General features: G+C 33.0%; 1 protein-coding gene across 3 annotated transcripts in view; it reads left to right on the plus strand.

Moving 5' to 3' along the window:
- Positions 1-311: 311 nt before the first annotated feature.
- The window catches only part of LOC137244168 (sodium-dependent nutrient amino acid transporter 1-like), a 139,424-nt gene continuing 123,047 nt past the window's right edge, over positions 312-16,688 (plus strand). Inside the window, exons 1-2 of one of the 3 annotated variants that reach the window (XM_067772790.1) lie at positions 312-436; positions 1,309-1,444. The gene's annotated coding sequence lies outside the window, so the exon portion shown is untranslated. Of the gene's footprint in view, positions 437-1,261; positions 1,445-16,688 lie in introns of all 3 variants that reach the window. The other 2 variants (XM_067772791.1, XM_067772792.1) reach the window with 2 other exon arrangements.

Raw genomic sequence — 16,688 nt, forward strand, 5'->3', positions numbered from 1 at the left:
GCGGTTTTTCAAAGTTTACCAGTAAACCAAACCTCATCACTTCTCTACAAAAAACTATAGATTGAGATATCTTGGCAAAAGAAAAGTAAGACCAGTACTACAAAATCCAATTTTGGGTGAAAATTAATTGTTAGACAATTTTCTATTCTGTATACTGTCTCGCGTCGCCAGTCTCACAAAAGCGGTCAATTACCGGGATCCCAAAAATTCTATCTATCTAAAAATTGGCATCCCTAGTATAGATACATTTAAATTAACACAAGCACATGCATACATTAACTGAGCCACCAACTAAGTGGAGCCAAGTTGGCTATAAGAACGATGGACGAGAAAAACCTCTTCTCAGTTAAATTTTGCAATCGGGCCCAGCAAGTAATTGATGGAAACACGTAATAAATTCGCCAAATGATCGAAAGCATCTGACGGAAGCAATTAAGTAATTCAAAACTGTTTAAAATCATTGAGTTATAAAGTTGTTATTGTTTGAACAAAAAGGCTATGCCAACAGCTTATGGCCTATAATTTTAGCACGTTTACTTTGAGTCATAAAAGAATATAACGGCAATTAGTGCAAATAAAGTGACACACTTTTTAGAAATTTTAATTTTGATACATGTTCCAATGTTTAAGGAAATGTACAGCAGTGAAAAGAAAAATAGCAGTGGCAATTGGTATCAAATTTTGTGAATTAAACTACTCTCATTTACTTTCGATATTTTAAGAAGAAACTTCTCTGAATTTTGTAAAAGAAACTATGTAAACCATAGATTTTTGAAAACTTTTTTTCCGAAAGGTGTTTCAGATTTGGAAAAAATCAATGCGATTTTGAAGAGCAGCTTGTGTTCTTTTATACTACAATGATTTGGGCTATAAAACTTCACATTGAAAAAATGCAAAGAACTCTAAATAAAAAGTTCGAAATTTTCGTAAACTCTTAAATTAAACTGCTATTCTATTCGCTGGTGTATATATGTTAAATTACAGTCAGATATATTTAAAAAAACAGGCTTTTAAACTGTCTATCTAACGCTAATTAAAATAAAGAAAAATATATAAGGAAACGTAGCTGATTACAAAAACCATAATTTAAAAAAGAAGTAAAAGTTACTGTTTAAAGAACCGTCTGAATGTATGAAAATCAAAAGCTTTTTATTTTGTATCTGTGTCCGTTTTATATTAAGTATATCTTTGCTGCGTTTACGTTTTTTTTTTTTTTGTTTTGTTTTGCTATACGGTATTGAACTTTAATTGGGATATTCAGTTTCGACCGGCTTTAACCAGTTCCGCATTAACCGTGATTTCTTTAAGATTTCCTTTGGCATTGCGTTTGCCATTCGTCAAAGCAAAAAAAATTGCCACCGGCAAGAAAAGAATTTAAAAAAAAGAATTAAAAAAAAATTGCAGTGGTTTGGCAGGCGGCAAAGCATAACGACAGTAATTGCAGGTGAGCTCACCTTAAACCATATTAAGTGTGGTTAGTAAATAAATATTATGCAAATTATTCTCTTACGTGTCCAAGGGCGTACCCAGTAGGGCACTTAAAAATAAATATTCGAATAAATCGATAATTCGTTTAGATTTTTGTACGTTTATTAATCGAATTTCTTTCGAATAGTGAATTTATTTAGATTATTCGTATAATCGCAACTCAACGATAATTGAATTTTCAAAATCAAATTCAATTTTGTATGAAGTGTTCAAACAAAAAAATAATTACGTATACGTTATGTATGTACCAAATATTTTTGTTCTTTGTTGAATCCTTGTTAATTCGATCGAATAGGTAGAAGTAAAATTTTCCGAACTTTCTGAATCCAGTGAGAAAACATAAGCAAGCATACAAAACTTTCGGGAAAATCAATATTTTGATAAGAAGGTCAAAAAATGGTCAAATATCTAATTTTTTTACAATTATTGGTAACAAATTGGTGATCATCGCAATTATCTTTAGCTCTAAAAATAAATGAGACGTCCGTACTTTTCCAAAGTGCCATACTTGATTCTTCTAAGATGGAAAGTACGCTCCAGATGTGATGATTGACAATCGGCTGGCATGAGAGCTTCGAGAAACAATTTCTCGAAACAGTTCTCTGAAAATTATCGAAATAGTCCTCAAGATCACCAGAAAAAGACCACAAAATGACCTCGAATTGGCCCCAGAAGGGCCGCGAAACAGTCATTACAATCATCCCGGTATGACTTCCAAAAAATTATCCCGGAATAGCTACGGAAAAAAATACTATACACTTTTTATGGAATGGCTCGTTTCTATAATCTTTTCAAATTCACAGCCGGAGCAGTAGCAGAGTATATTTTCTATTGCTACTGCTGCTCTGGAGTAGCAAATACAAACATTGGCAGGGGTGTCTGAACTATGTTTTAATTCGAAGTCAGACCACATCAGATTTTTTTCGGAATCATGTTTTGTGAGCTAAAATAACGTCATCAGTAGAATTTTACGAAAATTCCCCGATCGCTTTTTGAAAAAGTGAAAATATACTCTTGGTATTTTTGTAGGTCTAGTCGAGCACATAGCCCACACGTGCTTAGAATTTCCAATATACCCTCAAACTATAGAGTAAGGGGCAAAAAACCACCTTTTCATAGGTTGGTTCATATACTGGCTTATAACTTTATTTTTGTTTATGTCGTCAGAAAAGAGATATTTTTGCGCTTCTAATGAGGTATGTATAACTTGTAGAGCTTACGATTTCTCGAACTTCTTCCAAAAGAGATTTCTCGCGAGCCTCGCCTTCTCGAATCTCGAACTACTCGTAAGGCTCGCGAGCTTCTCGACTTTCAATTTAATCGAATCATTGGTTGTTTTATATAGAGCTTACGACTTCCTCTTGAACACAAGCGAAAATGTCCACAAAACCACAACTAAAAAACACCGAAATGTATAGAATACTGCCAATGCACCGACTGAATTGAAAGTCGAGAAGCTCGCGAGTATTACGAGTATTTCGAGATTCGGGAGATGTCTCGTTAAAAAAAAAAAAAAATATTGTGAACAAAATTACATGTATAATAAATATGTCTTGAGTTAAGTGTCATTAGAAAGCAATAAAATCAAGTAAGAGGTCACAAGTAAAAAAAAAACAGGTGTATAAATACTGTCCATACAGCGATTAAGTTTTGAGAAGTCTCCGTTTTCTCATCACTTTTCTGTCATGTTCCTGTTTCCAATGTGTGAGATATATAGAGATTGACTCTTCCGCACATTACATTGCTAAAGTACTAAAAACAGTGGCAAAATAGTACATAGTACCTTCCTACTACTTTAAAATTCATTACCGGACTATTTGTTTTACCACTGATCGTACTGATGATGAAAGCTTAGGAACCTTCGAAATGGATCTATCTGCGCAGCTATGGTAGGTGTGTTGCCTCTGCAAAATCCGAACGCTTATAGAAAATTTTCTTTTATTTCTTTGAAAATTTATTTGTAACGGATTTTCTTATATCTTAGTGGCACATTTACAATAAATTATGAACATGCCATTTGTTATTTGCATTTAAAATTCATGGTTTACGAAAAAAAGTGGAACAATTTTTGATCAACAAAAAACATTGCTGTAGAGATAAAAGTTATGCAGTTATTATAATCTTTGCATATTCCCTTTTTTACCATTCCGACAACATTTCAATGCTGCTTAAACCATTTCTCTAAATTCTAAGAAAATATTATGTCACTTTTAATATGAGGTAAGTTTTATCGCTATAAAGTAGCTACATACATACATATGTATCGCTTATGGAAAATATTTAAAATTGTTTTGTATACGAATGTGGTTTATAAAAGAAAATGCTGATCCAATGGCTACTATAGTTTTTGTACCCAAAAAAGTGTGCTTGGATGGAACGTTCGTAACGTTGGGAACACCGTTATAAAAATTAATATAATTTTACAAATGTTACCTGCATTAGTTTCATATTGAATTCACTCGGCCAGGTGAAGCAGGTATTCAACGTTTGGTATAAAAACTTTGATATATGAGGAAATTGAGGTGAGAGAAGTATAGGTAGGTAGTGGGAGAAGTGGTACTGCGCATAGGACTAGGAGTGTAAATGGGAAGGGTAGTAAGAATAGAAATGGGGGTGTTAGTGGGGGTAGGAATTAGAAGTGTATGTGAAAGTAGGAGTGAGGGTGTAACTGTGGCAGTGGATGCGGAAGTGGGAACATTAGTGGGAATGGGTTTGGGAGTGGGAGATAAATGGAAAAGAGATAACCAAATATAGAATAAATATATAATACAAAGTAGAAGATAAAGGTGATAAAGAGTGAGATATCGGCGGAACAAAGTCTGCTTGGTACTTTATGTAGTATTGATATATGAAATTGTATATCTGTATGTCATCTGGCGGCCACCGTGGTGTGATGGTAGCGTTCTCCGCCTACCACACCGTATGCCCTGGGTTCGCACCCCGGGCAAAGCAACATCAAAATTTTAGAAATAAGGTTTTTAAATTAGAAGAAAATTTTTCTAAGCGGGGTCGCCCCTCGGCAGTGTTTGGCAAGCGCTCCGGGTGTATTTCTGCCATGAAAAGCTCTCAGTGAAAACTCATCTGCCTTGCAGATGCCGTTCGGAGTCGGCATAAAACATGTAGGTCCCGTCCGGCCAATTTGTAGGGAAAATCAAGAGGAGCACGACGCAAATTGGAAGAGAAGCTCGGCCTTAGATCTCTTCGGAGGTTATCGCGCCTTACATTTATTTTATTTTTATACCTTTCATGAAAATGAAATGGTATATTAATTTCGTCACGAAACCGAAAATTGTAAGTCCTTAAAGGAAAATAGATAGACCCACCATTAAGTATACCGAAATAATCAGGTTGAAGAGCTGAGTTGATTTAGCCATGTCCGTCTGTCCGTCTGTCTGTTTGTATGCAAACTAGTCCCTCAATTTTTGAGATATCTTGATAAAATTTCGTGAGCGGGTGTATTTGGGTGTCCGATTAGACATTTGTCGGAACCGACCGGATCGGACCACTATAGCATATATCCTCCATACAACCGATTTTTCAGAAAAAGAGGATTTTTGTAATATCTTACCCAATTTAATAGACTGAAGCTTCAAACTTCACCATATACTTTCGTATATTGCACATATTGTTGCCTGAAAAAATTGATGAGATCGGTCGTATATATAGTATATATCACCCACAACCGATTGTTCAGATAAGGAACTTTTCGTAATTACTGCCCCATTTTAAGAGCTAGAGGCTTCAAATTTCCACGAATGCTTAGGTATATAGCATATATTGTTGTCTGAAAAAATCATAAAGATCGGTGGTATATATAGTATATATAGTATATATATATAGTATATATATATATATATATATTTTCGCAAATTTTGGCCCCATTTTAACAGCTAGAAGCTTCAAATTTCACCGAATACTTACGCATATAGCATATATTGTTGTCTGAAAAAATCATAGAGATCGGTTGTATATATAGTATATATCTCATACAACCGATTGTTCAGATAAGAAACTTTTCGCAATTTCTACCCCATTTTAACAGCTATAAGCTTCAAATTTCACCGATTGCTTACGTATATAGCATATATTGTTGTCTGAAAAAATCATAGAGATCGGTTGTATATATAGTATATATATCATACAACCGATTGTTCAGATAAGAAACTTTTCGCAATTTCTACCCCATTTTAACAGCTATAAGCTTCAAATTTCACCGATTGCTTACGTATATAGCATATATTGTTGTCTGAAAAAATCATAGAGATCGTTGTATATATAGTATATATCTCATACAACCGATTGTTCAGATAAGAAACTTTTCGCAATTTCTACCCCATTTTAACAGCTAGAAGCTTCAACTTTCACCAAATGCTTAAGTATATAGCATATATTGTTGTCTGAAAAAATCATAGAGATCGGTTGTATATATAGTATATATCTCATACAACCGATTGTTCAGATAAGAAACTTTGCGCAATTTCTGCCCCGTTTTAACAGCTAGAATCTTCAAATTTCACAAAATGCTTACGTATATAGCATATATTGTTGTCTGAAAAAATCATAGAGATCGGTGGTATATATATTATATACTTCATATAAACTCTCATTTTTGCCCCTTTTTTACGGCTAGAAGCTTCAAAATTCATCAAATTTCATCAAATAGTTACGTTTACGTCATATATTTTTGAAACTACGAGTCATAGTTTTTACATGCAGACCACAAAAAACGTGAAGCTTTGCATCCTCACACAGATTACCTACCTATTTTTATACCTTTCATGAAAATGAAATGGTATATTAATTTCGTCACGAAACCGAAAATTGTAAGTCCTTAAAGGAAAATAGATAGACCCACCATTAAGTATACCGAAATAATCAGGTTGAAAATGAAATGGTATATTAATTTCGTCACGAAACCGAAAATTGTAAGTCCTTAAAGGAAAATAGATAGACCCACCATTAAGTATACCGAAATAATCAGGTTGAAGAGCTGAGTTGATTTAGCCATGTCCGTCTGTCCGTCTGTCTGTTTGTATGCAAACTAGTCCCTCAATTTTTGAGATATCTTGATAAAATTTCGTGAGCGGGTGTATTTGGGTGTCCGATTAGACATTTGTCGGAACCGACCGGATCGGACCACTATAGCATATATCCTCCATACAACCGATTTTTCAGAAAAAGAGGATTTTTGTAATATCTTACCCAATTTAACAGATTGAAGCTTCAAACTTCACCATATACTTTCGTATATTGCACATATTGTTGCCTGAAAAAATTGATGAGATCGGTCGTATATATAGTATATATCCCCCACAACCGATTGTTCAGATAAGGAACTTTTCGTAATTACTGCCCCATTTTAAGAGCTAGAGGCTTCAAATTTCAACGAATGCTTAGGTATATAGCATATATTGTTGTCTGAAAAAATCATAAAGATCGGTGGTATATATAGTATATATATGGTGGTATATATAGTATATATATATAGTATATATATATATATATTTTTGGCAAATTTTAGCCCCATTTTAACAGCTAAAAGCTTCAAATTTCACCAAATACTTACGTATATAGCATATATTGTTGTCTGAAAAAATCATAGAGATCGGTTGTATATATAGTATATATCTCATACAACCGATTGTTCAGATAAGAAACTTTTCGCAATTTCTACCCCATTTTAACAGCTATAAGCTTCAAATTTCAGCGATTGCTTACGTATATAGCATATATTGTTGTCTGAAAAAATCATAGAGATCGGTTGTATATATAGTATATATCTCATACAACCGATTGTTCAGATAAGAAACTTTTCGCAATTTCTACCCCATTTTAACAGCTATAAGCTTCAAATTTCACCGATTGCTTACGTATATAGCATATATTGTTGTCTGAAAAAATTATAGAGATCGGTTGTATATATAGTATATATCTCATACTACCGATTGTTCAGATAAGAAACTTTTCGCAATTTCTACCCCATTTTAACAGCTAGAAGCTTCAAATTTCACCAAATGCTTACGTATATAGCATATATTGTTGTCTGAAAAAATCATAGAGGTCGATGGTATATATAGTATATATCTCATACAACCGATTGTTCAGATAAGAAACTTTGCGCAATTTCTGCCCCGTTTTAACAGCTAGAAGCTTCAAATTTCACAAAATGCTTACGGATATAGCATATATTGTTGTCTGAAAAAATTATAGAGATCGGTGGTATATATATTATACACTTCATACAAACTGTCATTTTTGCCCCTTTTTTACGGCTAGAAGCTTCAAAATTCATCATATTTCATCAAATAGTTACGTTTACGTCATATATTTTTGAAATACGTGATTCATGGTCATAGTTTTTACATGCAGACCACAAAAAACGTGAAGCTTTGCATCCTCACACAGATTACCTACCTATTTTTATACCTTTCATGAAAATGAAATGGTATATTAATTTCATCACGAAACCGAAAATTGTAAGTCCTTAAAGGAAAATAGATAGACCCGCCATTAAGTATACCGAAATAATCAGGTTGAAGAGCTGAGTTGATTTAGCCATGTCCGTCTGTCCGTCTGTCCGTCTGTCCGTCTGTCTGTTTGTATGCAAACTAGTCCCTCAATTTTTGAGATATCTTGAGAAAATTTGGTGAGCGGGTGTATTTGGGTGTCCGATTAGACATTTGTCGGAACCGACCGGATCGGACCACTATAGCATATATCCTCCATACAACCGATTTTTCAGAAAAAGAGGATTTTTGTAATATCTTACCCAATTTAACAGATTGAAGCTTCAAACTTCACCATATACTTTCGTATATTGCACATATTGTTGCCTGAAAAAATTGATGAGATCGGTCGTATATATAGTATATATCCCCCACAACCGATTGTTCAGATAAGGAACTTTTCGTAATTACTGCCCCATTTTAAGAGCTAGAGGCTTCAAATTTCAACGAATGCTTAGGTATATAGCATATATTGTTGTCTGAAAAAATCATAAAGATCGGTGGTATATATAGTATATATATGGTGGTATATATAGTATATATATATAGTATATATATATATATTTTTGGCAAATTTTAGCCCCATTTTAACAGCTAAAAGCTTCAAATTTCACCAAATACTTACGTATATAGCATATATTGTTGTCTGAAAAAATCATAGAGATCGGTTGTATATATAGTATATATCTCATACAACCGATTGTTCAGATAAGAAACTTTTCGCAATTTCTACCCCATTTTAACAGCTATAAGCTTCAAATTTCACCGATTGCTTACGTATATAGCATATATTGTTGTCTGAAAAAATCATAGAGATCGGTTGTATATATAGTATATATCTCATACAACCGATTGTTCAGATAAGAAACTTTTCGCAATTTCTACCCCATTTTAACAGCTAGAAGCTTCAAATTTCACCAAATGCTTACGTATATAGCATATATTGTTGTCTGAAAAAATCATAGATACCGGTGGTATATATAGTATATATCCCATACAACCGATTGCTTAGATAAGAAAATTTGCGCAATTTCTTCCCCATTTTAACAGCTAGAAGCTTCAAATTTCAGCGATTGCTTACGTATATAGCATATATTGTTGTCTGAAAAAATCATAGAGATCAGTTGTATATATAGTATATATCTCATACAACCGATTGTTCAGATAAGAAACTTTTCGCAATTTCTACCCCATTTTAACAGCTATAAGCTTCAAATTTCACCGATTGCTTACGTATATACCATATATTGTTGTCTGAAAAAATCATAGAGATCGGTTGTATATATAGTATATATCTCATACAACCGATTGTTCAGATAAGAAACTTTTCGCAATTTCTACCCCATTTTAACAGCTAGAAGCTTCAAATTTCACCAAATGCTTACGTATATAGCATATATTGTTGTCTGAAAAAATCATAGAGATCGATGGTATATATAGTATATATCTCATACAACCGATTGTTCAGATAAGAAACTTTGCGCAATTTCTGCCCCGTTTTAACAGCTAGAATCTTCAAATTTCACAAAATGCTTACGTATATAGCATATATTGTTGTCTGAAAAAATCATAGAGATCGGTGGTATATATATTATATACTTCATATAAACTCTCATTTTTGCCCCTTTTTTACGGCTAGAAGCTTCAAAATTCATCATATTTCATCAAATAGTTACGTTTACGTCATATATTTTTGAAATACGTGATTCATAGTCATAGTTTTTACATGCAGACCACAAAAAACGTGAAGCTTTGCATCCTCACACAGATTACCTACCTATTTTTTATTTTATATTTATCTTAAAAATCGTTTAGATATGTTCAAATTTCACTAAATGCTTACGTGTATAGCATATATTGTTGTCTGAAAAAATCATAGATACCGGTGGTATATATATTATATACTTCATATAAACTGTCATTTTTGCCCCTTTTTTACGGCTAGAAGCTTCAAAATTCATCATATTTCATCAAATAGTTACGTTTACGTCATATATTTTTGAAATACGTGATTCATAGTCATAGTTTTTACATGCAGACCGCAAAAAACGTGAAGCTTTGCATCCTCACACAGATTACCTACCTATTTTTATACCTTTCATGAAAATGAAATGGTATATTAATTTCGTCACGAAACCGAAAATTGTAAGTCCTTAAAGGAAAATAGATAGACCCACCATTAAGTATACCTAAATAATCAGGTTGAAGAGCTGAGTTGATTTAGCCATGTCCGTCTGTCCGTCTGTCCGTCTGTCTGTTTGTATGCAAACTAGTCCCTCAATTTTTGAGATATCTTGATAAAATTTGGTGAGCGGGTGTATTTGGGTGTCCGATTAGACATTTGTCGGAACCGACCGGATCGGACCACTATAGCATATATCCTCCATACAACCGATTTTTCAGAAAAAGAGGATTTTTGTAATATCTTACCCAATTTAACAGACTGAAGCTTCAAACTTCACCATATACTTTCGTATATTGCACATATTGTTGCCTGAAAAAATTGATGAGATCGGTCGTATATATAGTATATATCACCCACAACCGATTGTTCAGATAAGGAACTTTTCGTAATTACTGCCCCATTTTAAGAGCTAGAGGCTTCAAATTTCAACGAATGCTTAGGTATATAGCATATATTGTTGTCTGAAAAAATCATAAAGATCGGTGGTATATATAGTATATATATGGTGGTATATATAGTATATATATATAGTATATATATATATATATATATTTTCGCAAATTTAGGCCCCATTTTAACAGCTAGAAGCTTCAAATTTCACCGAATACTTGCGCATATAGCATATATTGTTGTCTGAAAAAATCATAGAGATCGGTTGTATATATAGTATATATCTCATACAACCGATTGTTCAGATAAGAAACTTTTCGCAATTTCTACCCCATTTTAACAGCTATAAGCTTCAAAGTTCACCGATTGCTTACGTATATAGCATATATTGTTGTCTGAAAAAATCATAGAGATCGGTTGTATATATAGTATATATATCATACAACCGATTGTTCAGATAAGAAACTTTTCGCAATTTCTACCCCATTTTAACAGCTATAAGCTTCAAATTTCACCGATTGCTTACGTATATAGCATATATTGTTGTCTGAAAAAATCATAGAGATCGGTTGTATATATAGTATATATCTCATACAACCGATTGGTCAGATAAGAAACTTTTCGCAATTTCTACCCCATTTTAACAGCTAGAAGCTTCAACTTTCACCAAATGCTTAAGTATATAGCATATGTTGTTGTCTGAAAAAATCATAGAGATCGGTTGTATATATAGTATATATCTCATACAACCGATTGTTCAGATAAGAAACTTTGCGCAATTTCTGCCCCGTTTTAACAGCTAGAAGCTTCAAATTTCACAAAATGTTTACGTATATAGCATATATTGTTGTCTGAAAAAATCATAGAGATCGGTGGTATATATATTATATACTTCATATAAACTCTCATTTTTGCCCCTTTTTTACGGCTAGAAGCTTCAAAATTCATCAAATTTCATCAAATAGTTAAGTTTACGTCATATATTTTTGAAATACGTGATTCGTAGTCATAGTTTTTACATGCAGACCACAAAAAACGTGAAGCTTTGCATCCTCACACAGATTACCTACCTATTTTTATACCTTTCATGAAAATGAAATGGTATATTAATTTCGTCACGAAACCGAAAATTGTAAGTCCTTAAAGGAAAATAGATAGACCCACCATTAAGTATACCGAAATAATCAGGTTGAAGAGCTGAGTTGATTTAGCCATGTCCGTCTGTCCGTCTGTCCGTCTGTCTGTTTGTATGCAAACTAGTCCCTCAATTTTTGAGATATCTTGATAAAATTTGGTGAGCGGGTGTATTTGGGTGTCCGATTAGACATTTGTCGGAACCGACCGGATCGGACCACTATAGCATATATCCTCCATACAACCGATTTTTCAGAAAAAGAGGATTTTTGTAATATCTTACCCAATTTAACAGACTGAAGCTTCAAACTTCACCATATACTTTCGTATATTGCACATATTGTTGCCTGAAAAAATTGATGAGATCGGTCGTATATATAGTATATATCACCCACAACCGATTGTTCAGATAAGGAACTTTTCGTAATTACTGCCCCATTTTAAGAGCTAGAGGCTTCAAATTTCAACGAATGCTTAGGTATATAGCATATATTGTTGTCTGAAAAAATCATAAAGATCGGTGGTATATATAGTATATATATGGTGGTATATATAGTATATATATATAGTATATATATATATATATATATATATATATATATATATATATTCGCAAATTTTGGCCGCATTTTAACAGCTAGAAGCTTCAAATTTCACCGAATACTTACGTATATAGCATATATTGTTGTCTGAAAAAATCATAGAGATCGGTTGTATATATAGAATATATCTCATACAACCGATTGTTCAGATAAGAAACTTTTCGCAATTTCTACCCCATTTTAACAGCTATAAGCTTCAAATTTCACCGATTGCTTACGTATATAGCATATATTGTTGTCTGAAAAAATCACAGAGATCGGTTGTATATATAGTATATATCTCATACAACCGATTGTTCAGATAAGAAACTTTTCGCAATTTCTACCCCATTTTAACAGCTAGAAGCTTCAACTTTCACCAAATGCTTAAGTATATAGCATATATTGTTGTCTGAAAAAATCATAGAGATCGGTTGTATATATAGTATATATCTCATACAACCGATTGTTCAGATAAGAAACTTTGCGCAATTTCTGCCCCGTTTTAACAGCTAGAATCTTCAAATTTCACAAAATGCTTACGTATATAGCATATATTGTTGTCTGAAAAAATCATAGAGATCGGTGGTATATATATTATATACTTCATATAAACTCTCATTTTTGCCCCTTTTTTAAGGCTAGAAGCTTCAAAATTCATCAAATTTCATCAAATAGTTACGTTTACGTCATATATTTTTGAAATACGTGATTCGTAGTCATAGTTTTTACATGCAGACCACAAAAAACGTGAAGCTTTGCATCCTCACACAGATTACCTACCTATTTTTTATTTTATATTTATCTTAAAAATCGTTTAGATATGTTCAAATTTCACTAAATGCTTACGTGTATAGCATATATTGTTGTCTGAGAAAATCATAGATACCGGTGGTATATATAGTATATATCTCATACAACCGATTGTTCAGATAAGAAACTTTGCGCAATTTCTTCCCCATTTTAACAGCTAGAAGCTTCAACTTTCACCAAATGCTTACGTGTATAGCATATATTGTTGTCTGAAAAAATCATAGAGATCGGTGGTATATATATTATATACTTCATATAAACTGTCATTTTTGCCCCTTTTTTACGGCTAGAAGCTTCAAAATTCATCAAATTTCATCAAATAGTTACGTTTACGTCATATATTTTTGAAATACGTGATTCGTAGTCATAGTTTTTACATGCAGACCACAAAAAACGTGAAGCTTTGCATCCTCACACAGATTACCTACCTATTTTTATACCTTTCATGAAAATGAAATGGTATATTAATTTCGTCACGAAACCGAAAATTGTAAGTCCTTAAAGGAAAATAGATAGACCCACCATTAAGTATACCGAAATAATCAGGTTGAAGAGCTGAGTTGATTTAGCCATGTCCGTCTGTCCGTCTGTCCGTCTGCCTGTTTGTATGCAAACTAGTCCCTCAATTTTTGAGATATCTTGATAAAATTTGGTGAGCGGGTGTATTTGGGTGTCCGATTAGACATTTGTCGGAACCGACCGGATCGGACCACTATAGCATATATCCTCCATACAACCGATTTTTCAGAAAAAGAGGATTTTTGTAATATCTTACCCAATTTAACAGACTGAAGCTTCAAACTTCACCATATACTTTCGTATATTGCACATATTGTTGCCTGAAAAAATTGATGAGATCGGTCGTATATATAGTATATATCACCCACAACCGATTGTTCAGATAAGGAACTTTTCGTAATTACTGCCCCATTTTAAGAGCTAGAGGCTTCAAATTTCAACGAATGCTTAGGTATATAGCATATATTGTTGTCTGAAAAAATCATAAAGATCGGTGGTATATATAGTATATATATGGTGGTATATATAGTATATATATATAGTATATATATATATATATATTTTCGCAAATTTTGGCCCCATTTTAACATCTAGAAGCTTCAAATTTCACCGAATACTTACGCATATAGCATATATTGTTGTCTGAAAAAATCATAGAGATCGGTTGTATATATAGTATATATCTCATACAACCGATTGTTCAGATAAGAAACTTTTCGCAATTTCTACCCCATTTTAACAGCTATAAGCTTCAAATTTCACCGATTGCTTACGTATATAGCATATATTGTTGTCTGAAAAAATCATAGAGATCGGTTGTATATATAGTATATATCTCATACAACCGATTGTTCAGATAAGAAACTTTTCGCAATTTCTACCCCATTTTAACAGCTAGAAGCTTCAACTTTCACCAAATGCTTAAGTATATAGCATATATTGTTGTCTGAAAAAATCATAGAGATCGGTTGTATATATAGTATATATCTCATACAACCGATTGTTCAGATAAGAAACTTTGCGCAATTTCTGCCCCGTTTTAACAGCTAGAATCTTCAAATTTCACAAAATGCTTACGTGTATAGCATATATTGTTGTCTGAAAAAATCATAGAGATCGGTTGTATATATAGTATATATCTCATACAACCGATTGTTCAGATAAGAAACTTTGCGCAATTTCTGCCCCTTTTTAACAGCTAGATGCTTCAAATTTCACCATATGCTTACGTATATAGCATATATTGTTGTCTGAAAAAATCATAGAGATCGGTGGTATATATATTATATACTTCATATAAACTCTCATTTTTGCCCCTTTTTTACGGCTAGAAGCTTCAAAATTCATCAAATTTCATCAAATAGTTACGTTTACGTCATATATTTTTGAAATACGTGATTCGTAGTCATAGTTTTTACATGCAGACCACAAAAAACGTGAAGCTTTGCATCCTCACACAGATTACCTACCTATTTTTTATTTTATATTTATCTTAAAAATCGTTTAGATATGTTCAAATTTCACTAAATGCTTACGTGTATAGCATATATTGTTGTCTGAGAAAATCATAGAGATCGGTGGTATATATAGTATATATCCCATACAACCGATTGTTCAGATAAGAAACTTTGCGCAATTTCTTCCCCATTTTAACAGCTAGAAGCTTCAACTTTCACCAAATGCTTACGTGTATAGCATATATTGTTGTCTGAGAAAATCATAGATACCGGTGGTATATAGAGTATATATCCCATACAACCGATTGTTCAGATAAGAAACTTTGCGCAATTTCTTCCCCATTTTAACAGCTAGAAGCTTCAACTTTCACCAAATGCTTACGTGTATAGCATATATTGTTGTCTGAGAAAATCATAGATACCGGTGGTATATATAGTATATATCCCATACAACCGATTGTTCAGATAAGAAACTTTGCGCAATTTCTTCCCCATTTTAACAGCTAGAAGCTTCAACTTTCACCAAATGCTTACGTGTATAGCATATATTGTTGTCTGAGAAAATCATAGATACCGGTGGTATATATAGTATATATCCCATACAACCGATTGTTCAGATAAGAAACTTTGCGCAATTTCTTCCCCATTTTAACAGCTAGAAGCTTCAACTTTCACCAAATGCTTACGTGTATAGCATATATTGTTGTCTGAGAAAATCATAGATACCGGTGGTATATATAGTATATATCCCATACAACCGATTGTTCAGATAAGAAACTTTGCGCAATTTCTTCCCCATTTTAACAGCTAGAAGCTTCAACTTTCACCAAATGCTTACGTGTATAGCATATATTGTTGTCTGAGAAAATCATAGATACCGGTGGTATATATAGTATATATCCCATACAACCGATTGTTCAGATAAGAAACTTTGCGCAATTTCTTCCCCATTTTAACAGCTAGAAGCTTCAACTTTCACCAAATGCTTACGTGTATAGCATATATTGTTGTCTGAGAAAATCATAGATACCGGTGGTATATATAGTATATATCCCATACAACCGATTGTTCAGATAAGAAACTTTGCGCAATTTCTTCCCCATTTTAACAGCTAGAAGCTTCAACTTTCACCAAATGCTTACGTGTATAGCATATATTGTTGTCTGAGAAAATCATAGATACCGGTGGTATATATAGTATATATCCCATACAACCGATTGTTCAGATAAGAAACTTTGCGCAATTTCTTCCCCATTTTAACAGCTAGAAGCTTCAACTTTCACCAAATGCTTACGTGTATAGCATATATTGTTGTCTGAGAAAATCATAGATACCGGTGGTATATATAGTATATATCCCATACAACCGATTGTTCAGATAAGAAACTTTGCGCAATTTCTTCCCCATTTTAACAGCTAGAAGCTTCAACTTTCACCAAATGCTTACGTGTATAGCATATATTGTTGTCTGAGAAAATCATAGATACCGGTGGTATATATAGTATATATCCCATACAACCGATTGTTCAGATAAGAAACTTTGCGCAATTTCTTCCCCATTTTAACAGCTAGAAGCTTCAACTTTCACCAAATGCTTACGTGTATAGCATATATTG

Source organism: Eurosta solidaginis, chromosome 3 (assembly GCF_040869045.1).
Source record: "Eurosta solidaginis isolate ZX-2024a chromosome 3, ASM4086904v1, whole genome shotgun sequence".
In the NCBI taxonomy this organism is placed as follows: domain Eukaryota; kingdom Metazoa; phylum Arthropoda; class Insecta; order Diptera; family Tephritidae; genus Eurosta; species Eurosta solidaginis.